General features: G+C 37.3%; 1 pseudogene; it reads right to left on the bottom strand.

Moving 5' to 3' along the window:
* Nucleotides 1-24854: 24854 nt before the first annotated feature.
* On the bottom strand, nucleotides 24855-25838 carry LOC137767682 (dystrobrevin beta pseudogene; annotated as a pseudogene).
* Between the last annotated feature and the right edge of the window lie 367 nt (nucleotides 25839-26205).

Here is a 26205-nt window from a genome sequence, read left to right as displayed (position 1 = left end):
GTGAGAGGAAAAAGATAAGTTGAGGAAAGGACTATCGGGGAAAAAGTAACCATCGCTTGCTGATACTGAAAGTTCTGAACCTAACAGACTGCAGAAGATGCTAAAATTAGGACATTCACTTTTAGGGAAGCATGTTCTGGAGGGAAGGCCGACCTTTTGCTAGCGGTGAAGAAATCAGGCATGGACCCACTCAGCCATCTCAACAAAAACCAAGAATAGAGATGTGATTATCTAGGAAAGACCTGTGGTCAACCCTCTTGTCTAACGCTGTTAATTCTCATAACATACATAGGAGACCTTCAGGGTTTTGGGGAATGTCATATCAGCAGAAATATTACCAGTTTAACCTGATCAGGGAAGAGACAAGATGAAGTGAAAAAAGACTGTCAGAATTCTAAAATTCTACAGGCATGAAACAGGTTTATAAAACCAATCTGCTGCAAACACGTGCTACACTTCAAGAAAAAGAAAGAATGACTCTGCGGGCAAACACTTGAGCTGTTGGTACAGAGGGCAGAACTGTAAGCCACAGAGGATTAATTTCTAGGCCTTGAAACCTACTGGAATTTTCCTGACTGGGTTTTAAAATTGCTTGCAACTGATGACATCTTTCTTTTTTTAAAAAAAATTTTCTCCCTTTTGGAATGGGAATGGCTATAACTGCTGTACTATACGTGTCCCACTATTGTATTCTGGGAACAGATAACTTGTTTCCTAGCTTCAGAGGTCTGCAGATGGGGAAGAATTTTACCCCATAATGAATCATACCCAGAGTCTCACCCATCCTTGATTGAATTATTTAGATGATATTTGAGACTTTGGAGTTAATGAAAAATAGATGGGATTTTAGACTTGAGTTGATACTATAATGGGTTGAGACTTTGGGGGAAGTTGGGATGGAATGAAAGCATTTTGCAAGAGGGACGGATGTGACTCATCGGAAGCGAGATAATAAACTGTGAAAGGCTAAAAAATGGTCTCCTCAACATACTGGGTCCTAATCTCTGGAACCTGTTTAAGTGTTACCATATTTGGGAAAAAGTCTGTGTAGATGTAATTAAAATAAGGCTCTTGAGATGGGAAGATTATCCTGGATTAGCTGGGTGGGCCCTAAATGCAATAGTAAGTATCCATATAACAGAGAAGCAAAGAGATTTCACTGCACACAGAGAATTAGGTGATGTGAAGACAGAGCAGAGAGGTTTTAAAATTGGAATGATGTGGCAAAAGACAAGGAATGTTGGAAGTCACTAGAACTGGAAGAAATAAGGAACAGATTCTCTCCTAGAGCTTCTGGAGAGAGTACAGCACTGCCAACACTTTGATTTCAGCACAGTGATACTTAATTCAAACTCCTGGCCTCCAAAACTGTGAGAGAGAGGATACATTTCTATTGTTTTAAGCCACCAAGTTTGTGACAATCTGTTACTACAGGCATAAGAAACTAACAGAATGTATAAAGAATCAAATGATTCAATAAGGTTAGACAGAGAATAAATGCTGAAATGTGATGGTACCCCCAAGCACATTTCCAATCCCTAAATCTATATTTGCACTTCCAGAACACCTGGGACTAACTCAAAGGAGAAAGTAAGGAGCTAGGTAGACTGGAATGACCCTTTCTAATTAGACACACGTTGTTAATTTTGTTTCTGAGTGATTCTGGTAATTTAGAGAATCTCTGTCCTGCAACAGACTTCAGGAGGTCATTCTGTGAGTAGCAATTCATAGTGTGAGCTTATGGCATTTGTGGGAATGGGACTTCAGGGAAGAATGTTTCTGGAGACCAGACTAGAAAGTTTTTTTTCTTTTCCTTACCTTTTTAGAAACCAGAGTCTGACCCAACTTCTTAAAAAAATTATCAGATTTGTTAAATTTCTTTATGTGTCTGGGACTATATGAAATATATTACAGATAGATTTACATGAACTGAAAAAAGTTTCTATTTATTTACAAGCTACAACAAATAACCTAAATGAAGACATATAAATAATCATTTGATGATATGAGAGACTGTTAGCTGTTTACCAAAAAAAAAAAGCCAAATCTATTTCTTCTTCCTCTGAACATGCCTAGATTACATTTGCCTGATTTAATTGAAATTAGATATGCCATTAACTCATGACACCAAGTTCTACCCAGTTGAATGTGAGTAGAAATGATATGCATTATTTTTTCTCTTCTTCCCTTGTTCTCTTCTTCTACTGGTTGGATGCAGGTCAGGATGAGAACTTTAAGGATGCTGGAGGCACAAGTTGGACAGAACACAGGTCTCTAAATCCCTGTGTGGAGGAAAACCACTGATGACCGGGAACATCTACATCAGACTATCATAAAGCAATACACTTCTATTGTAATGAGCCACACACATATTTTTGGTCTATTTGCTGCTGCAGTCTTGCTTACTCTATTTAATATAGAAATAGGCATCTTGAAGCGAGATGCTGCTCTAATAATAGAGATATAAGACACTGGCATAACTGCTGGATGACTGGAACTGTCGAAATGGATATCATACTCTGAAATTTAACAAAGCTTGGTCTCGCATTAGGTGCAACAGTCGCCTGTACTAACTTTACTAACTTTCATGTCAGATCATGTGACTGCTTGCAGCTCTAGAAAAAGTGGCTGGGAATGTGTAGCATTGACTTTGGCTTCCTGCTTTTAGTTAAGATATTCCATGTAAGGTGAACTCAAGCAAAAATTTGCAGGTTTGAGGACATATACAGAAGGGAAAATGGAAAATTGGGGTATTTCCTTGCACAGCTGGAGAACCAAATGCTCCTAATTCCCAAACAGTGGGAGCTAAGGCTGTTTCCTCTCCTTCCCAGCCTATGTTTCAGATGGTTTTGAGACAAGAACTAGAGAGGCAGAGATAGGGCAAGGAATCAGAAAAATAATGGAGACACAATATCTATTTCTAGAAAGGTAATTTGACAATGGAGAATAGCACATGGAACTGATTGGAAGTACTAGTTAGGAAATGTACTACACTTTAGAAGGAATTACATTGCCAAAGAGACCACAAGCCTGGCTTTACAATCTTTTGACTGCTCAAGCCTCCATACTTGCACAAACTCACCTGGACAGCTCATGAACATGCAGATTCCTAGGTTCTACCACTAAGGATTCTAAGTGGCAGGCAGAATAATGCCCCTACCTCCACCTCAAAGATATTCAAGTCTTAATCCTTGAAACTGTGATCTTGCATTGCAAAAGGGCTTTACAAAGGTGATTAATTTAAGGATCTTGAGATGGGAAGATAATCTTGGATGATTCAAGCAGGTACTATGCAATCAAAAGAGTCCTCATAGGTGGAAGAGGGTGACAGGAGGGTTAGAGAGAGCTTTGAAGATGCCACTTTGCTGCCTTTAAAGGTGGAGGAAGGGGCACGTACCAAGAATGTGTGTAGCCTCCAGAAGCTGAAAAGGCAAGGAAATGTATTCTCACTGAAAACCTCCATAAGGAATGTGGTCCTGATAACACGTTGGCACATTGGTCCTACTTTAGCTCTTACTGTGCTTCTCATACTCTACAGGATTGGCTCAGGAAGATTGGCCCAAAAGTACAAAAAGAGCTCAATAGTAGATTCAGATGCAGCACAATAAGGAAGGAAAATAAAGGGAAAGTAAGACAAGGGCCAACTGTGAAATGGGGTGGGCTCTGAGAACATTGTCTCTGGGCCTCTCTGGTTTTATGATCCTTTTAAGTGGTTTACCCCTTGAAAAGGTGTAAAACATGTATCTGTAAAATAATTCCCACTTGAGCTTTTTGGGGATTTCCGTGGAGGAATGGTGAGACACATATAAAACAACAGATAAGTTTCAGTACATTAGATTCAATATTGATAATTTCAAAGTGAAGGTAAAAATTGTTAAAAGAAGCACATCAAGAGGAAAATATGAGTTTTCATCCATAAAACAGGTATTGAGGACTTCCTAACAATTTTTAATAAAACAAAAGTGACCCCTAAGTAAACAGAATTTCCATCCTTCAATCCAGAACTTCCCTCTTTTTCTCTGTAACTGTTTTCCTTTTGATTTCCCTATCCTACAATATTTGTTAACGACATTACTATAGTCTAAGTTGCCCAAGCATGATGCTTAGAAGTAATTTATTATTGATTTCTCCTAACCTGTACTATCAAAAAAAAACCCAATCTGCTCCTTATGTCTGTAACAGCAACCCCATGCCAAAAGCATGCATGTTTGTGCTCACCCAGACACACGCGTGCTGCCTCTCCTTTACATTTCCACACTATCATCATCCAACCCTTTATTATCACTTTAATGTGGACCCAGACACAAGCCCACTGCTTGATGGCTTCTCCTTATAATAATCTATTGTTTATGCCACCGTTAGCCTAAGCCCACAAAGCCAGGTATGTTCGTTTTACTCAGTGATCTGAAGACTCCAATGACTCCCTTCTGCTTATAAACTGAAGATTAAACCTTCTGGCCATACATATAAGATCCTCTACCATCTGAACATAATTGCCTCTTCTAACTTCATCTCTCATAATAGTTCCTAAAATATAGGTAACATTGTACCGAATTTGATGACACTTAAATCAAAATTTCTTTCCTATCTCTTCATTTTCTTAAGTCACTGATTAAATGTCCCAATTTTCTCCTTTAACCTTTAGAACTGTCCTCATTGTTTAAGACATACCTTAGGTGTCATATGCTCCATGAAAATTTTCCAAATTCCATTTATGTGAAAGAATAGTACTCCGTTGGCACCAATCAGATGGTTCTTAATTATTCTTGCTTCCATAATAGTTGTCTTATCTCCTTTAATGGATTGTAACCTCTTTTTGGACAAGGACCAGTCTTAATCACTTTAAAATCCATCAATGAGCTTAACGGCTTGCACAAAAAGCTTAATAAATATTTGTTGAGTAAGTTAGTTGTCAGATGAGTAAATGAGTAAATGTTTGAGTGAATTTAATGAAGGCTGGAATTTTGTATCAGCAGCCAGTGTTTATGATTCTTAAATACAGTAAGGCATTATAATCATAAGTATGTAGGCATGTGGATACATTATATATAGCGTGCATATATATATGCACACACATACACATATGTATTTGGATATATACATATATCTCCACACACATATTTCTATATATTAATATATACATACATGCATGCACATACATACATACATATGTACTTTTAAGGTCACATGCACTGAAGAAGATCAGATTTTTTAGAAGTTATAGAACTTATATTTTAAAAATAACTTATGCATTATATATAAGTAATGTTAAATTTTTAGTAAATTGATTTTAATAATAGTCTGAAAATACATACACATTTTAAACAGTTTATTCCCTTTTGGATGGTGTCTTTTAAACACACGCAAAGAATCACACCAAAGACATCGGAATTGAGAACACATTGCCCTCTGTCCCTGCATTCTCACTTGCTCTTGATTAGGGATGGAGCTCATGTATTAATCACTTTTTTTCCCTCTCCTTGTGGAAAGTGCAGCATTCGTAGCAAATAATGATGTATCACTGAGGTAAGTGAAGTTGAAGCAAATGTATAGCCCATTATGACAATAATAGTCCAGAGGGATAATGCAGTTTTGATATAATAAATATCAAGAGATTGTTGTTGTTCTGTGTCACAGCAAAGGCAAAGTCCCCATTCTATAGCTGGGCTTATAGCCTTGTTTACCTCCTTTGCCATTTTGGCATTCAGTTTACTATGTAGTGATTGTCTAATACAATGAGAAACAGAAAATCTTCCACTGAGCGATGTCATGCTGTCACCTAGCTCTTTCCAGGGAGAAAATAGGATCTGATGAAGTTATTAAAATGAAGTAGCATTGTTACATATTAGAATATGGTGAATATACAGAATTTTTCTCAGCTCTGTTGCATGAGTAGCAGGACAAAATCTCAGACTTTGCCCCTAGAAGAACGATTTACATATAGGACTCAGTTTTCTGAGTGTTGTATCCTACCTCCTCTTACCTACTTCAAAATAGATGACCTAAAACAACAAAACAGGATATGGGAGAGAATACGTGTCTTAATTAAGCAAGAAACACTGAAATAGAAAACAGATCAAGTTTACCCTTACTTTGAACTGCTATTTCACAGAGATGCAAAACAATTTTACATTCTTTATTATGGAGATGGACTGTAAACTGTTCACTCCTTTAGACCAAATCTCCTAGGGCCTCTGGAATTTTGTAACCATAAGGCATTTACAGGCTCTGCCAGTCCAATCTGAACCTGAGGCTTCAATCTCTCAGGAAGCATTCATTAGCATTATAAATTAGCCAGGGTCTAAAACATTCTCTGACATAAACCGTACCAATGTTTTCTTAGGTCAGTCTTCCAAGGCAATAGAAATAAAAACAAAAATAAACAAATGGAGATAATCAAACATACAAGCTTTTGCCCAGCAAAGGAAACCATAAAAAAAAAAAGACAACCTATGGAATGGGAGAAAATATTTGCAAATGATGTGACCCACAAGGACTTAATCTCCAAAATATACAAACAGCTCATACAACTCGACAACAGAAAAACCCAATGGAAAAATGGGCAGAAGACCTTAAGAGACATTCCTCCAAAGAAGACATACAGATGGCGAGTAGGCACATGAAAAGATGCTTAACATCACTAATTATTAGAGATATGCAAATCAAAACTATAGTGAGGTACCACTTCACACCGTCCAGAATGGCCATCATTGAAATGTCTACAAATAACAAATGCTGGAGAGGGTGTGGAGAAAAGGGAACACTCCTACACTGTTGATGGGAATGTAAATTGGTGTAGCCACTGTGGAAAACAGTATGAAGGTTCCTCAGAAAACTAAAAATAGAGTTACCATATGATCCAGCAATCCTACTCCTGGGCATATACCCAGACAAAACCATAATTCCTAAAGATACATGCACCCCTATGTTCACAGCAGCACTATTTACAACAGCCAAGACATGGAAACAATCTAAATGTCCACTGACAGAGGAATGGATAAAGAAGATGTGGTACATATATATATAATGGAATACTACTCAGCCATAAAAAAAACAAAGTAATGCTATTTGCAGCAACATGGATGCAACTAGAGATTATCATACTAAGTGCAGTAAGTCAGAAAGAGAAAGACAAATACCATATGATATGACTTATATGTGGAAGCTAAAATATGACACAATTGCACTTATCTACAAAACAGAAACAGACTCACAGACATTAAAAACAGACTTGTGGTTACCAAGGGGGAGAGGGGAGAGAGAGGGATGGACTGGGAGTTTGGCCTTAGTAGATGCAAAGTATTACATTTAGAATGGATAAACAACAAGGTCCTACTGTATAGCACAGGGAACTATACCCAATCTCTTAGGATAAACCATAATGGAAAAGAATATTAAAAAAAGAATGTGTATTTGTGTATAACTGAGCCACTTTGCTACACAGTGGAACATAGTACAACACTGTAAATCAACTATACATCAACTGGAAAAAAAAAAAAGGATAAAAAAATATAGGGAGTCCTCTGGTGGCCTAGTGGTTAGGATTCCAGGCTTTCACTCCTGTGGCCTGGGTTCAATCCCTAGTCAGGGAACTGAGATCCCACAAGCCATGCAGGGAGGCCAACAACAACAAAAAAGGGTTTAAAAAAAATCAGTCAGGCTCTCAATTTTTGTGTCAATTTACTTGTATTTTAGTCTCTCTTTACTTGAGAAGTAACTTGAAACATTTTATAATATAAACACACATATGAAAGTTGAAAATACTGAAGTCAAGAAAATATTGAAGGAAAAAATGTAATAAAAGAAATATCAGAACATCCGAAGTTTCACCAGGAAATGAAGAATACAGGTGACAGATCATCTTTTCCCTTGTGGAAGAGTATGCAGAATGAGGGGGAGTTCAGAGACATTGGTAGCAAATAGATTTTAGCAGAATCTGAAACAGGCAAGTTGTAAGACAAAATGCTACTAATGTTTACACCAATTCTTTACTTTCTCTTTGCTATCTCTCAGTATTTAGTTACCTCTTTTAATGGAAACATCCTGCTTGCCTAGGCTCAGGCATGGTGAACCAAGGGTATAGCAGTAGTGACAGGATAAAGTCTGAAATATCTAGTCATTTCTCTCTTCCTATGTCCAGGGCCTATTTTCAGATTTAACGAGAGGGTCTGAATGTCCTTGTGTTGTTGAAGGTCACATTCCCCCAGAGGGAGAAACACTGCCACAAAGAGATTGATAACAGAAAGTTATTACCTCTGAATTTCCTGGCAACCAACACAGAGAAACATGACTTGCTTAAGAGTTATTTAATCCGATACAGTGCACGAAACTACTTTAGAAGAGGCAAATCTTTACTGCACTATACTCTAAAAGGATTTACTTTCTATTTTATTTACATTATTAGAAGGATTCTAAATATCAAAATTGGCAATATATCCAAAGGCAGGCGTGCAGAAGATGCAAACATTTTGTCTGATTTTTGTTTTAAAGATAATAAAGTCTAGAATCATAATGTTAAATTACGATTTCCTAACCTTCTTCTTATCTGTGATTATTGGATACATCTTAGAACACCCTTTCTTCCAGGCATGTGTTTACCAGGTACTTTAAATGGTCTTTCTCGAATATTAATTATCCCCACTCTACTTTGAGATAACCTGTTTATATGATGCAAAAGAAATTAATTGGGAAATAAATATTCCTTAATTATAAAAATGAATGCACATAAAAATATTAGAGAAAATGGGAGAAAAAGAAACAGATGGGAAGCAGTCCTAATAATAATTACACTTAAATTTTTTGTTGTCACACGATATTCCTTTCTCCAAGTCTGCTATTTTTCTCTTAGAAATCTTCCTGGTACAGCATACTCTAAGGAATAATAATAGTTCCAAAGAGCTATGGACAATATATATTTTGGATGTGTTGGTTATTTCTGAGTGGGTACTTCCTTATTACACTGGCTCTTAGCATCACTATTATCTGAAGCCCATTTAGATGAATATTCTTTCTTTAGATTCCTCAGAATCCTACATTAGGATGGATCCTTAGAAGCTGCATTAAAATGTAACAGCTCCCCAACCCTTTATCTAGAGTCTCCACACATGAACATAAATAAAGTCAATTTAAAAGGTCATCAATACAATGTCACAGCTAAAACTTTCCTTTGTGTCAAGCTATTATTTCTTAAAGACCATACATATTGGGGTGACCACACAGTAACAATTATTTGGTAAGGGCTGTATTATGCTTTTGACATAGCACGGGGTTAATGACATTATTATACCAAAGGTCTCTAAAAAGAAAACCAAAATTTTTGTCAGAGTAGATTCTCTCATCAACAGATTTCCTAATAAATTTAGCTTTCCCTCAAGATAGTGAGCAGTGGGATACTAATTTCATGCTAATTTTGACTTTGATTCCTCTATGCCATTAATTTATTCATCAGCAGTGACATGCCCTGAACTTCACAGTAAAGCCAAAGGTCTTGAGAGATCGAGTTAATCAGGTCAATGGGAAGGAGAGTATATAAAGCTCAGTGTGCCAGCTCCTTTAAAATAGTGAAGAGCCCATAACTAACCCCACTTATTTTAAAGATAATTATGAGTTTTTCTTAGTGTTTACATTCTAGGATTGATTGTGTGATATATTACTGAAAAAGTTGGAACAGTTGCTGTTTCTTTGCAAAATCCTCCCAGCAAAGGGGAGTATTTACAGAAGTTGTTATTGGTGGTCACAATAAATATCATTTTTCTTTTGTTCCATTTTTCCCTCCAGTGGACAATCTATGACTTATGAATGGGTTTCAAGTGTGAAAGATTTGGGTATAGCTCTGTGTGTGTGTGTGTGTGTGTGTGTGTGTGTGTGTACAGTAAAGAATTTAACCTTGTCCATGGAGAGCTCTGGTCTTTGGCCTTGGCCTTTGGGAGGTAATCTCTGAGCCCTTGGAACATCATTCCTGATATGAATGTAACAATATGATTTAGGGTAGGAGCTGGCCACCCACACCAGATAGTCTAACAGTATGATTTGGGGTGGAACTTTGGGTCACATAATATCAGCTCAACCTTTAGAGGGGCTGGACTCAGAGATGAGCCACGTGGGTGGTCAACTATGCCTAAGTGATGGAACCCCAGTAAAGCCTGGACACCAGGGCTTGTGTGAGCTTCCCTAGTTGGCATCACTCAGTACTTATTTTCACACAGTGATGCCAGGAAAGTGATGCTGACCCTGACTCCACTCTGAGAGGACAACTTGACCTTGAGGCTTAAGTTTGGGAAGATTGCTCAAAGGAACTTTAGTGGCAAAAGTACTTGTAAGTTTTACTGTGCAGGAAAAAACTGCAAAGTAAACAGTTTGTCCTTGGTATCAATCTGCATCCCACTTGTATTCTCATTCCTACTTCCTGTTATCCAACTCAGGGGTCTATGCATGCATGTGGCTCATGGGACATTGCATGCCAGACCTGTCACCACAGCATCATTCCATATCATGAAAATAATTCTCATATATATTCAAAGCGTATTATAACTTATCAGGTAATTTAAACCTAATTGTTAATTAAATGACAGATGAGTGTGCTATTCTCTCATGGCAATTTATACTTATGGAACAATAATGCCTTCAGTTGAAGAAATGAACATTGAGATTCCAGACACCATAATTTCAGGCAGATGGGAAGAGATGCTTCTGATGTTTGTTCTTCGTTTGTCAAATATTCTCGGTTCTTCTCCTTCCAGGCATGTCGTAGGTTTGCTTTTCTACACCTATTGGGGCTGAGAGGGGCCACGTAACTAGTTCTGGCTGCAGCTGTACATTTAGGAGCCATGCATCACTTTTCTGTTGGAGCATTGAAATACCAGTGTAACACTGCAGAAATCTCTCTCCCTCTCAGGTGTTGGCTGCCTCTTTGGAGTGAGTTCCTGAGGGACTATAATAAACAACACACCACTTCTCAACTACAATAAACTGGAAATGGGAACTAGAAATAAAACTGTGTTTTTTCAAGGCACCAAGCTTTTTGGTCTGTTTGTTTGCTCAGCGTAATCTAGCCTACCCTGAATAAGAGTGTGTGTGGGTACGTGATGTGTGGGAGCGGGGGCAGTATTTAACCTTCCAGAAAGTCAGCTTCCTCACCCATGAAAGGGTGGTGATGACAGTTATCTGGCTCATGGTACTGTTGAAAGAATTATCACAATATGTACAAAGTGGTTAACCTGGATTTCGACACGTAGTAAGTATCCGATAGCTATTAGTCATTAATATGGCACCATATGATATTACAGCAACTCTTTATGGATAAGCTATCACAGAAAGTTTATACCATACATCTAATCATGCATGAATCCATCATTTCTAACATCAAACCATTAATACATATAAAAATACTAATATTAGGCTAAGATAGCAGTGCTAAAGTAAGGAGATGTATTGAAAAACCTCAGATTTTTCTGAGCTTTATGGATAGATTGACCCTTTGAATCATCCACACCCATTCTGTTCTCATTGAGAAGCAGCACCACAAAGTGAGAAGCTTCAGAAGCAGGTATTCAAAAGCAGCTCCCTGAATTAACAGTTTTGTGATGCCGGGAGTTACTTAAATTCTCTGACAATTAGGTTCCTCGTTTTCAAAATTCAGCGGACTCACAATTTGGCTGACAATCCATTTCTAACTATCTGTCTATTTATCTATCTAACACTAACCTGTTTAATTTGCCCAGAAGATCTCCTTTCTCCTGAAAACAACGCCCACGTTATTTTCTTGGAACTATTCCTCTCCTTAGTCCAAACAGATGATTCCACTGGGCCCCACCAATCACAGAAGCCATCTTCCATTCTACTTCTCCCCTGCCATCCTGGCCACACAGATGGCATGCTCCCCAGGATGAATCAGTCTTTGACCTAAATTTTTCATATTAGAATTAATAATGGAAGAAAGTCTTTTCATATCTGATGAGAGTCAGAAAGATGAGCCCAGAGTTGCCAGCAGCCAAGAGCCCCAACTTCACAGGAAGAGCTGCTCAGAAAATAAAGCCTTTCCCACAAGGCTAGATGAGAGGTGGAGAGTAGCCTGATGCTGTGTGTTTCTCCATTTTCAATCAATCTTGAGCTCCTGCGCTCCCCTAACTTGACCTCAGGATGTTTATGTGAGCCAATACAGTCCCTTTTTGCCTCAGCTAATTTGTTAGAGTTCTATTTTTGTTTGGCTAATTGATTTAATTTTTTAAAAATAATTGTTTTAATTATTATTAACCAAATGAATTCTGACTACTGTTCTTTAGTCCCTAATTTATAGTGATTGCTCAATGAATTTTACTTTTCTCCTATGTTTCCTTTCTTCTAGCTATTTCATAATTTTATGTAGAACAGCAGTTTCTAAAGAATGGTATACTTTCAGGGGGCCTTCAAGATCAAAACTGGGAATTATTTGCTCTTTTTATTGTGTTGGATTTACACTGATGGTTCAAAAACAGTGGTGGTGAAAACTGGTGGTGCCTAAGCACAAATCAGGACAATGGCACCAGACTGTATAAGCAGCCATTGTATATTTTCCTCCACACACTTGCAGGAAAAAAAGAAGAAAAAAAAAGCTAGTTAGCTAGTTTCATGTAAGAATGTCCTTGATGAGGCAGTAGAAATTACTAATTTTATTATATTTTGATCCTTGAGTCATACTTTTTTAATATTGACTACATGCTTTTTTTGTAATGTTCTAGATGATACAATGGGAAGTTTACATTAAGTACTTTTGCTGCGTACCCAAGTACAATGGTTTTCTTAAGGAAGAGCACTTATAAGGTTGAGTTGCAAGCTGCACTTGCCACTGTATTTCCTGGAACACCGTTTTTCTTGAAAGAACGACTGATAGACAAACTATAGGTATTCAGATTTGGCTTGTTGCTTTAAGGAAAAAAACTGATAAAATTCAATCTTAACAGCAAAAAAATGGAATTCTGGAAAACTGTATCTGCCACTGTGAACTCAACAGCTTCTCAATAAATACTAGTGACTTTCTGATGAGATTAGTGGTGATATTAACAAATGTAATTTTTGTTATTGAATAAGGAAATGTGTCAACATTTAGAAGATCTGCATAACACAAGTAAGCCAATATTTCCAAATGGCCAATCTGTGATTTTACAAAATGATTCGTGGGTAAGAGGTCTATTCACAGTGCAAGACAGATCAATGGATTTTAAGGTAACTGACTATGAAAAGTTTATTAGTATAATTTTAGATGTGTCATTGCAACAGACCTTTAAACCTGCCACCTGTAGAATTCTTATGTAGAATTAAAGAAGAATAACCACAATTATCTGTAAAGGCCATTAAAAAGCTCCTCTTCGTTCCAGTTACCCATCTGTGCCAAGGCCAGATTTTTTCCATATATTTCAGGCAAAAAACATAGTGCAACTGCTTGCATATAGAAGCAGATATAAGAATGTAGTTGTGTTCTATTAACCAAGAAATAAAAGAAATTTTCAGAAATATAAAGTAATGCCACTCTTCCTATTATTTTTTCTTAATAAATATAATTATTTCATAAAATGTTATTTATATTAGTATGTTATGTGTGTCTTTTAAATGAATTAAGACAAATATTTTAAAAATATCTCAGTTTAAATTTAAATATGGTAAATACTGACAGATACAACCTATGTAAAACAAGCTCTTCGGGATTCCCAAGAATATTTAAGAGTGTAAAGGTGTTCTGAGGCCACAAAGTTTGTGAAACACAGACCTGGAAAGTTCCTTGTCTGTCTGTTCATTCATCTGATGCATTTCTAATGGTCAGAAGTACATTCTTTTTTTTTTAAATTTTATTTATTATTTTTGGCTGTGTTGGGTCTTTGTTGCTGTGCACGGGCTTTCTCTAGTTGTGGCGAGCGGGGGGTACTCTTTGTTGCGGTGCACCGGCTTCTCACTGCGGGGGCTTCTCTTGTTGCAGAGCATGGGCTCTAGGTGTGTGGGCTTCAGTAGTTGTGGCACACGGGCTCTAGAGCACAGGCTCAGTAGTTGTGGGACTCGGGCTTAAGTTGGCTCCATGGCATGTGGGATCTTCCCGGACCAGGGCTGTGTGGGATCTTCCTGGACCAGGGCTCAAACCTGTGTCCCCTGCATTGGCAGGCGATTCTTAACCACTGCGCCACCAGGGAAGCCCCAAAAGTGCATTCTTATACCTGTACACATTTGTTCCTGCCTGGAATAATGTTCCCTTCACTTTTGTACCTTAATGAATTCTTCTGATTATTAAAGACTCAAATAGAAGTTTGTTTTCCCAGATTCTCCCCTTTTTTTTCATAATTATTTTTACAAATTTCTATTATAAACTTGCTGCATTATTTTTTTTGCATGTCTGAGGCCTTACTAGTCTGTGAGATCTTGAAGAGCAGACACTCTCTTTTAATGTATCAGTACCTAGAAAAAGGTCCAGACCATCATAAGTACTCCATACAAACTTCCTTCTTGAAGGACTGAATTTTTAGGCTCTTTTAAAAGAAATTCGTGCTCTTTTATTCCCCTGCCATAGATGACCATGACATTGGCAAAGTCAAGTACTTCTACCAGCAAGCTAGATGCAAGGAATTGAGGTTTATGGCCAGGCTTCAAAGGGAAACCAATCACAGAAGGAGAGATACTATATTGTGGCTTGAGGGCATCTGGAGATCTCTAAAGATTTCCAATATTTTTTAGGTGCCTATAAGAGGCAATATCCACTTTCCACTGACCATCTTTACCTGTGAAATTACAACACACTGAAGTTATCCTGAAAGACGCAGTTCAGTTAATGAAAAGAAAACTGCCAGCTGGCATTATCTGCTGAAAGCAACAGAGACACATGGCATGAGGGCTTTTCCAAAATTTTTCTAATTGGATAAAAGTGGGAACATTTCTCAAGATTAATAAGGGTGTCAAATCATGTCCAGCTGGCAACCCCAAGATCTCACCAAGTATATAAGCATCAAAGCAATGTTAAGTAGTGTCCTGGAGACTCTGCTTCATGGAAGGTAGTTCGTCTCCTGGGCTACCAAGCCTACTTTTACCTGTGATTGGTGACCACTGCCTAAGGCTAAAAATGAGAGGCTGTTCAGTATAAAGGCTTATCCAAAAGAAGCAAATATTACTTATAACCACAAGCCAATCTGACATCTGCCATGCTGTTCCCATCTGCTTCAGATATTCATATTGGACAGTTTTCAAATGACAGCAGATGTCCCAGCTAGAAAAAAAATTAATCAGCTGAAAAGTATGCCATTACCTAACTAATTTTATAGTTCCAGAAGTCAGAAACTGGTTTTGGCCATCACCCTGATTCCTCAATTTAAAACCAGCTCTCTTGTAAAATGAATGGTGTTTGCTTAGCTATGTAGAGTTTATAACATGAAACATCTTTAAACACAGTATCTAAGTGAGGAGGTTGCACTGATTTTTTTTTTCTTTTGGTATTTATTTATTTATTTATTTATTTAGGCTGTGCCAGGCTACTTGTGGGATCTTAGTTGCCCAACCAGGGATTGAACCCAGGCCCCAGCAGTGAAAGTGCCAAGTCCTAACCACTGGACTGTCAGGGAATTCCCTTTTGGTCTTTAAATAAGCTTCTAATTCTTCAGATTCATAAAAATCCTCTACAATGACAAAAAAAAAAAAAAAAAAGAAGAAGCAACACTGTGTCAAATGCAAAAGATTTCAACTTCATTTTCTTTAGCAGGATTCATGCCTAGTGATCAACTGTAGAAAGCACGCACTTTCTGTTTAATTATGTTCATTCACCACTAGTCAATTGTATTCTATATAAAATAAAAGGGAACATCAATGGGCAAAAAGATAGAGATCCCTGTACATCTACATATATATCTATGTCTGCCTGTCTATCTACCTATCTATGTATCTATCCAGAAAAAAACGTGAAACAACAAAGTGGTGGAGAACAAAGGAGGCCATGGAAAGCATCGGACAAGATCAATCCTAGAACCAGTCCTGCTAGATTTCAATGATAACCTGGTAACCTTCCTTATAATCAATGCAGTTTTGCTGTTGGGAATGCACATTCATTACTTTCATTTTATTTATAATATTTTATTCAAAGTGCATTTATTGAATGCACACTAATAACCAGTCCCTCTGTTAAATTCATGGTTTCTATCCAAATGTAACTTTCCTAAGAAAGGATATAATGTAAATCACATAATCATGCAGGCAAAGATAAAATTGCAATTGTGACATGTACTATATTGAGGGTCACATGGAGCTATTTAAACTTATATTGGGTAATTTGAATAAGTGAGAAATTATGAAAGTATTTCTAGAGGAAGAGATACTTGAATTGAGACGGACTCAAAAGGCTGAGTAGGTGTTATCTAAGTCAAGAGAGGAGGTATTAACATTACAGAGAGGATAGTATATGCAATGATTTTGTAGGGAGGAGTGTGGCAAGGAAGAGGAGATGATCAAAGAAATCAGTATGGCTGATTAAGAGAGAACAAAGTTGCGTGGTTTCAGGCAAAGCTGGCAAAGAAAGTAGAGGTTAGCTCATAAAGAATCTCATAGGTAAAGTTAAGACATTTCTATTTGCCAAAGTGCAATGCAAAGCCATTGATCGATTTGAAGAGAGATGTATCATGGTCAGATTTGTGTTTTTAAAAGATGGATCTGACTGTAATGAGATATACAATTTGGAAGGATTCAGACTGGTTGTGTGTAGACGGTAAAGAAGCTCTCTATCAATAGTTAGTTGAAGCTAGGGAAGACAGAAGTTTAGACCAGGTGGTGTGCAAATGGAAAAAACTGGACGGATGCTCAAGGCACATCAGAGGTAAAAGCAATAGAGACTGGTGGGGAACTGCATGTTGATGTGAGTTTCTGGCTTACACAAAGGATGTTTTTTTACTGAAATAGTAAATCTGGAAGAAATCCATATTTAGAGTGAGGACTGTTGATGGATCTAGTTTTGGACATGCTGAATTTGAGGTGCTCATGTAATTTCCAATGCAGTTATATATGTGTCTGATGATCAAAAGAAAGGTCTGGGCTTGGAATAAAGATAAATAGAAGTCATTTGTGTAGAGGTGGTAATTGCAGCTACAGGTAAGATAAGAACATCTAGGGAAAACATTTAGAGTGAGATAGAAGGTGATTATGGGATCTAGACTTGAGGATCTTTAACATCTAATGGCCAGCTCGAGAAGTATGAGCCTGCAAAAGAGACAAAGAAGAAATAACAATAGAAGTTGAAATAAAATAAGATGAACATGTTACCAGAAGCCAAAGAGAAGTGTTTTAGGATTCAAATAATGCTCAACAGAGTTGAATAGTGACAAAAAGTAAAGTCAGGTCATAATAGCTAATATTTTTGAGTATTTACGTGTGCCAGGTACTGTTTTAACAGTTTCATTTTCATTAACTCTTTTCATCCTCACAAATCTTCCACAGGCAGTAGTCTAAATTTAGTCAATCCATTTAGTCTTCAATTTAGTCATTACACTAAAACATTGCCTGTTGTTCTTAGTGTCATGTAGTCATTGGTGATCTTTGCTAGAACTGTTTTAGTGAGGTGATGGATTTTAAGAACCAATTTAGAAGGGTTAAAAAGTGAGTAAGAGGTGAGAAAAAATACAGGCAAGTAATTGACACCTCCTGTAAAGACCAACTGTAAAAGGGTGGAGGGAAATAAGTCATAGCTGAAAGGATACAGGGAGTTATTAATTTGCCAGTTTTTGAACTTTGAGTTGCCAAGTCTGTTTAGCCAGTGGGTCCTGACCAAGGTGCTGAATTTGTGTGCTGGCTGTCTCCTCCTCGCCAAGATTTACTCTGAGGAACTACAAAGAGAGACGGAGGGGGGAGAGAGAAAGAAAGAGAGAGATATTCTTTGCAGGGCAGTGTCAGGAGTCAACCCAGCACAGCAGTGGTAAAATAGGAGAACTGCTGAAAGCATTTGTTTTTCCTCTGACCCTGCCCTGTTGGCCTCCACATTTGCCCTGAGCAAGAACTCTGGTCCACATGTTCTTAGAAGTACATAAAGTCAACACAGTGCAGAAGCCCTCATTTTCTTATTGAGAGGAAATGAGAAAAAAAAAAACAGAAAACCAGTAGGCAATAATGGCTTTAGGGCAGTTGCTTTCTGATTCTCTCCTCTAAACTGGGGAGTTTTAATCTAGCCCAGCCACTTGAAGTGATGTCTAGGACCAACAGCATAATGATCATTTTGGAAATTGTGAGAAATGCAGACTCTCGGGCCCCACCCAGTCCTCCTGAAGTAAAAATCTGAATTTTATCATGGTGTTCTAGGAGGATGAAAATCAGACCTAAGAGTTGTTTTTAGGAAGGTGAGTAATTGACTATAGTTCTCTGATAGATAGGACTTATCTGTTCTTAGGGCTGTACATAGGTACAGGGCCACCCTTGGGCTTATCTGTTCTCTGTCCACTGAGCATGGGTCCAACTTCACCCCATGCAAAATGCTTAAGACAGTAGTTAGGCTGTTCTATGCTCTTGTTTCAAATTCCCTTATCTCTTTTCATATGTTTAAGGTCATTTAAAATTGCTGGTCCCTTTGCTGCAGAGATTCAGGTTATAAAAAGGCAGAGTAAATTACTCTCTATCCCACAGATACACTTCTCCTCCTAGGGTAAAATGAACTTGCGAAGACACTGGAGGGCACAATCATTAAAAAAAAAAAAAGCCTGCAAGGTAACAGATTTGAACAGAAGCAGAAATATTAGAACAGATGGACCATGTGTTTAAAATAGAATTAAAATAACATACAAGAGATTTATGTATTTAACAGTGAAATAATACACATTTTATTTTAAGCAAATATGAAGCATTTAAAAAACTGACTAGGTATTAGGAAATAAAAAAACCTTCAATACATTAAAAAAATAAATGTACTACCGACCAAGATCTTTGATAACAAAATAATTATTTTAGAATTAAATAATAAAGAGTAAACTAAAAAAAAGAAATCCCTGAATATTTGGAAACAAAGAAAGCCTCCTAACTAATGCATGGGTTTAAGAAGAAATCATAATGAAAATTTAAACAATATTTGGAATTGAAAGGCTATGAAAACTGTATGTATCAAAATTGGGGAGGGCTGTAAAATGGTATGAACCTTAAAAGTTAAAGCTCTAGATACTTTATAAAGTAATGAAGAGAGCCAAAATTAATGAACTGTGTCTATATTTAAGTTTACATTGAAAACCCCAAAGAATACATGGATAAGTTATTTAAGACAATAAGAGAGTATGCATTATAAGCTGGGTATAAAATTAATGTAGAAACAGTAATGCATTTCTGTATATCAGCAGTAAATGACTAGAAAATGTAATAAAGGAAGTATGCCATTTATGAGACTAAGAGATAATATGAAATAATCAGCAATAAAGCTAACAAAAATATGTTTAAGAACTTTCCTGGGGAAATTATAAAAACTTTATTGAGAAATACTGAAGAAGACTAAATAGATGAACAGGTAAACTGTGTTCATATATAAGAAGTATATTATAAAGATATCATTTCTCTTTAATCTTTAGATTCAATGCAATTTCCAACAGGATGTGTCAGAGAACTTAAGAGACAATTCTAAAATGTCCAAGAATTGTGTGTGTGTGTGTGTGTGTGTGTGTGTACCTGTGCATGCGAGCATGTGTGTGTAGAAGTAGAACAATTACTATGATTCTTTATGAAATGGCAAATATGACAGTGTGGTTTTTGTGTACAAGAAGCAAATTAACCAGTTGATCAATCAGAAATTGACTGACCCATGTAGGTATAGATATTAGACATAGGCCAGAGGTGGTATGACAAATGAGTAGGAATGAAGAGATGGTTCGATAAACTGAGTTGGAAAAATAATTTATATGGAAAAATGTTAACGTTGGATTCCTATCTCACACCATTTAAAACTATCACTTCCATATGGATTTAGGACTAAATCTAAAAAAAGATAACATTTGAACACTGAAAAAAATTATAAGTGAATATTTTTAGAGTTCAGCATACATGTGGTATCTTAAATAATGCATGAAAACAATTTTCTATAAAAGAGAGGATTACTAAACTTAAAATAGTAAGGTTAATCACTTTTATTCATCAAAGATTAATTTTTAAATTAAAGACATTTCAAAGCTAAGTTACAAACTGGAAAAAGACATTCACCATACACACAACTAGATCAGTATCAAAAAGAATATATAAGCACAAATATCCCAAAAGAAAAACTGCCAAAGGAATAAACAGAGAAGTTCAAGATTACTGGTCTTCAGGGAAATGCAAATCAAGACCACAGTTAAATAGCATTTTATAAGCATTCTACTGGCAAAATGAGAAGTTCTGTTCGAAGTGTAGGAGAGATGTGGGTCAACAGAATCTGCTATACATCGCTAGTAGTAAATAGAAGTTTGAAACCACTATGCAGCCACTATAAAACCATTCTGACATTTCCTCCTGAAGTCGAACATGCATATATGCTATGGTTTAGCTATTCAACATCTAGATACATATCTAAGAGAAACTCTTGAATATTAATAGGCAACATATGTAAGAATATTCATAGAAATGCTGTTCTCATAATAGCAAAAACAACTCATTTCTTCTAAATGGGAAAATGAAAGAATAAACTGTGCTATATTCCCACAATGGAATATTTTACAGGTAGTCAATATGAATAAGCTACAGTGAAATATCATATATAGTAAATCTTAGTGCCACTATAGTCAGTGGGTAGAGTCCAAAAGACTGAATAAAGAGTGATACCCCTTTTACAAAGTTAAAACATAAAAAAATATATTTTTGTCTATATATATACATAGATGTGTGCAAACTATATACTTGGGAAATAATGAAATATTAACAGAAATTTCAGCATGTTGGTACATCACATAAGAAGACTAAATATTTAGATGTAGGTCAGGATCCTGGCATTGTGTTTTGATTGGAGGGTTTAGGCATTTTGTTACATTATTTAAAATAACTTGGTAAATAACTATTTGCATATAAGTTGAAGAGCTAAAAAATAAGATATTGAATGTCCTTTTACATATTGAAAGGTGAATGGCAAAGCTCAGGCCATATGATTTTTTTGTTTGTTTGTTTGTTTGTTTTTTTGGCTGCATTGTGTCTTTGTTGCTGTGCGCCGGCTCTCTCCAGTTGTGGAGAGCAGGGGCTACCCTTGGCTGTGGTGCTCGGGTCTCTCACTGCGGCACGCGGGCTTCAGTAGTTGTAGCGAATGAGCTAAGTTGCTCCGCGGCATGTGGGATCTTCCCGGACCAGTGATCGAACCTGTGTCCCCTGCATTGGCAGGCAGATTCTTAACCACTGTGCCACCAGGGAAGTCCCCAGGCCATATGATTTTTACTTTCAAACTTTTATAAATGTTTACATATTAATGAGAAACTGCTATGTATAAAACTAAGAAGTTTTAAAAAGTTAAATTATTCTCAATCAATATTCTTAGAATCATTAAGCATTTAAATCAGACATGCAGATTAAAATGAGGGAGAATTAAAATTTTTTCAAAATAATTTTAAAGAAGGCAAAGACTTACCTACATATAAGATATCTTGGTGCTTATTTCCAAAAATTCCAACAGAGAATATGACAAGTTTACTTCATGTTATTAAAACATGTTATTAAAAAATGTTTTCTCAGGATATAACAAATTCTTTATTATTTTGGGATACTTTGTTTAGAATGATAAAATTTTGGACTTAAGTTAGGAGAACTCTATCCCTAGCCATCTATGAGGTTCATTATAATTGGGTCTAGTCAAAGTTATTCTACTATTGGTGGCAGGGGAGGAACCCTACTGAAAAACATGTAGGCCAAGGGTTGGCAAACTATATCCTAATGGTAAAATCCAGCCTGCCACCTCTTTTTGTACAGCCCACTATTTAAGAATGGTTTTACATTTTTAAATTATTGAAAAAAAATCAAAATAAGAATAATTTTTTGTGACACTGTAGGATATTTAAATTTCAGGGTTTGTAAATAAATTTTTGTTGGCTCATAGCCATCTCTGTTCATCTACCAATTTTTTATGGCTGCTTTTCTGCTATTATGGAGTAGCTGTGACAGAGACAGTATGGCCTGCAAAGCCCAAAATCTTTACTCTCTGACTCTTTACAGAAAAAGTTTGTCTATTCCTGATCTAGAGGATTCACATTTCAGATACTGTGCATAGAAAATGCTAATTTTTTTTGGCCATGCCCCGCAGCTTGCAGGATCTTAGTTCCCCAACCAGGGACTGAACCCAGGCCCCAGCAGTGAAAGCGCCAAGTCCTAACCACTGGACTTCCAGGGAATGCCCAGAAAATGTTAATTTTTAATTGAGCTTTTCTAGGACAAAACAGATGTCATTGAAAAGAATAAAGTTACCCTATTATTTGTTTGTGGAATGCCCTTTTATTCCTTAAATCAGGAATTCCTAATATCAGGGCCTCTTAGCCACCATCATGCTTCATGCTTTATTACTATGATGAGGGCTTGTTCCTAGGATTCTTTTGTTTTGTTTTGTTTTTTTTAATAGTACCGTGTGGCATTTTTTTTCTATAATAAAGGCAAATGAAAGGATTGATGACTAGAAGAATAAGAAATTATATTGCTAGTTACTTAGATAAAATATTAAACGAAAACTTTTGGAAAAATCAAAATAAACTTACAAACACCAACACTAGACATACCAAATCTACAATGTAAATTCATATAGAAGCTGGTTAAATGCATGCTAAATTCATCTGTTGTGAACACAGAGAAACATTCATTCAAAATATTAGTACAGATACAGTGGACAATCTCAAAGAAATTACTACTTAACTGATTACACGATCTTTTTGTTAAGTGGAAACTTCTTTACTCACATCAGCCTCAAAAGTCACCGATAACTTCCTCAGAGAACTAGGGTATTGCACATAGTCCTAATCTTGAAAACAAGTTATACTCACACACACACACACACACACACACACACACGTATATTGCTAAAAGGCCTTACCAGTATGCATCTACTACATAATGTATATACTCGTCAAAATTCAGAACTGATACATTTATGATACCAGCTTCAAAATTATGCATGCTGATAATACTTGATTTTTCCCGAAATCTTAAGTCACTATAACAAAAATGAACTAATAAACTAGAAAAAAATAGAGCTGAAATAAAAATAACAATGAATAGAAATAAGACTTACTTCACAAGAGTGTTGTGAGGATTAAACAGAAATATAAGAATTCACTTGTGATTTCTGTACTTCAATTTATGTATGTTACAGAGCAATGGAAAAATTCAACAGAGTTTTTCACGTGAAAAACTGCTCTGTAAATCAGAAAGCAATATTCAAACAGTCATTTATCTTTAAATAAACGTAAAATTCCCATTTCTATAAGGGTTATAAATTAGCTAAAGGAACAAGTTCAAACTAAGGTGAAAAACAAGTTCCTCATCTCCTAGCCCCAACATCTAGGATGAGGATTTTCAGTAGATACATTCCAGAGAATCCAATCATTATGAAAGGTAATAGGCAGCAACTAACACAACAATGTAAAGCAATCATACTCCAATAAACATGTTAAAACAAATAAAAAATAAAAATAAATAAATAAATAAATTTTAAAAAAGGTAATAGGGCAAAGAGCTATCTCAGTGTAAAGAGTTAGACTCTAACCAAAAACAGTTGAAAATGTTAACAAGTCAATTAACACAGTGGGATACTTGTACTTTAAGAAAAAGTAACTATTTGAAAATCTATAAATTCTCCCGAGTCAATGAAAAAGAGAAGAAACTACTAGGTGTTATTTTTTTTTTCCTTTGCTTGTTTAAAAAATGTAAAATAATGACACCTCAACCAAAAAAAAAAAAATACTGGAATTTACAACACAACAATACCCAGGATAGGATGTTCATTTTAACAAAATTATATGGTTTAACTGTAACTGAAAAGCTATCTGATAAAAAAATTATATCTAAGACATTGTCAGAAATGTAGGAAGTAAAGTATACACTTGATTAAAGTTTGGTTTTTGTTTTTAACTAATCCCTGATATGAACTTACTTGCTTTCTTCTTGGTTGACTTTTAAGAAGGTTAACTAGGAAAAAGAAAAAAAAAAAAGAGAGGAAAAATCCCCGCTTATCAAAGCTTTCTAATACTTAAACTCCAGTAGGATGACCAGGCCTGAGAACTTAGATCCTGAATTATACTTATGACTCTGTATATTTTTCTACCTTTTAGTAAACTAACCAACAAAAACTAAAGGAAAAGGTTTTAAAACAAGGCTCTAGAAACTGTTTGAAAATAAAAGTATGACATTTTTTAAAACTCTGGAAATAAACTGAGAGAAGGGAAGGAAAAATGATTGGTGCTAAACTTATTACATTATTCATAAACACCACAGAAAAGTCAGACATTGAGCTCCACCCAAATGTTGTTATTTAAAAAACTATTTTAGAAAGTAAAGACATCCATGTGGCAATTGTAAAATACAGTATTTCCCCAACTTGAGAGGCAAAAATTTAACTTCATTTCATGCAGCTTTCTTTGCAACATTTAAACCCTATAAGCACGAAGTAAACTTGCTTGAGAAAAAGAACTTTAAATCTTCCTTAAAGCTCAGAGAGTTAAGTCTTTTGGGATGGGGGTGGTACCCCTTGTACAATTTTAAAACAAGAAGACACCTTTCACTTGGAAAGGGAGCACTGTCACATTCCAATTTACTGAATAAGGGACCTTGTCAAATGTCATCGTAACTCCATTTCCCCATACTTTAAAAACTCTGCTTTTCAAATCAAGTGATGAAGCACAACATACCTGCAAGCCCCGTCATAAATGTAAGTGTTAATATTTCATGACACTACACCCTTATTTATGGTAGGCCTCTATGAGGAAAGTGGCCCTAGTGTTGTTACTGATGAAACAAACGAACTGTTGGGGACACAGACTGAGACACAAAGCAGTTACCCAGGAGGGATGCTCCTTTACCTGGTATTGGTTGCCGTGAGGGACACTGGCATGGCCACACAAAAAGCAATTTTGGCAGAGCTGGGGGTGTGGCAACTGCCGGCACAGGTACCAGAAACCCATCCCATGCTCAAACCAGGAATAGGAGCACTCCACCTCACACCGGAAACGGGAGCACTCCGCGGGATGGCAGACCTCCTCCGTGTGGGCAAGCCTATGCTTGAGATGTAGCCAAACAAGGCCCCAGGGAGGAGGATCAGCCATTGCTGTGTCTAAAGGCATATTCAGCATTCTCTTTTTCGGCTGTGGAAAACAGGTGCAGGCTGAGTGCTCTGTGTAACCAAAAGATGGCCCTTCAAAGACAGCTGCTGGGAACTTTAGAACTTCCTTCAGAAACTGGTCAAACTTGCTAAACAGCATTAAGCCACTGGAATCTGACATCTGGGAGAAAACATATCTCAACTTGTCCAGCATTTTTCCACCACACATGCTAACACAGCTTTAACAGAAAATACCATCAACTTGCCTCGGGCCTCACTGTCACAGCAGCAATCACGAAGTCGAGGAGGAGCTGAGGGGCTGGTCCACGCCGACTCATGAGAAGGAAGGCACGTGCTCAGCTGGCGGTAGATAGATGAGGGTCGGTCCCGAGGCGGGCCACACTGATCTCAGGGGTTGAGTCCAGTGTATCAAGGCCGTCATCTCAAAAGGCTTCCAGCATGTTCCAGAGACCAGCAAGATGGAGGCTGCACCGTTTTTTGTACAAATTGTACTTTGCAATCTGTCAGCGCATAGTCATAGGACATCAAAATTCTGAGCGCGCATTTCTATGAACAGCTGCCTCTTCTCTGCCATGTTACGCTTGCTCCCAGTTTCCTCAATCATCTTCCAGGCCGGAGCTGGTGGCGCCCAGGTCTCTGGGACGCAGCCGCCTTCGCCTCCTCCGGCCTGGCCCTCCCTGAGCTGCACGAGCGGTGAACGTTCTCCGGCGCCTAGCTCTCGGTGCTTCCCGCCGGGGGCGCGACGGCGCCGGGGGCGCGACGGCATGAGGGGAAGGAGGGGCGCGAGGGGCGTGAAGTCACGATGGCGTGAGGGGCGTGAGGTCGCGAGGGCGCGAAGGACGCGAGGGGCGTGAGGTCACGATGGCGTGAGGGGCGTGAGGTCGCAAGGGCGCGAGGGACGCGAGGGGCGCGAGGGGCGCGACGGGCGCGACGGGCGCGACGGACGTGAGGGGCGCGGCGTCATGAAGGGT

Source organism: Eschrichtius robustus, chromosome 7 (genome assembly GCF_028021215.1).
Source record: "Eschrichtius robustus isolate mEscRob2 chromosome 7, mEscRob2.pri, whole genome shotgun sequence".
In the NCBI taxonomy this organism is placed as follows: domain Eukaryota; kingdom Metazoa; phylum Chordata; class Mammalia; order Artiodactyla; family Eschrichtiidae; genus Eschrichtius; species Eschrichtius robustus.
The sequence above is the reverse complement of the archived record's forward strand: the minus strand, read 5'-3'. Positions and strand labels throughout refer to the sequence as shown.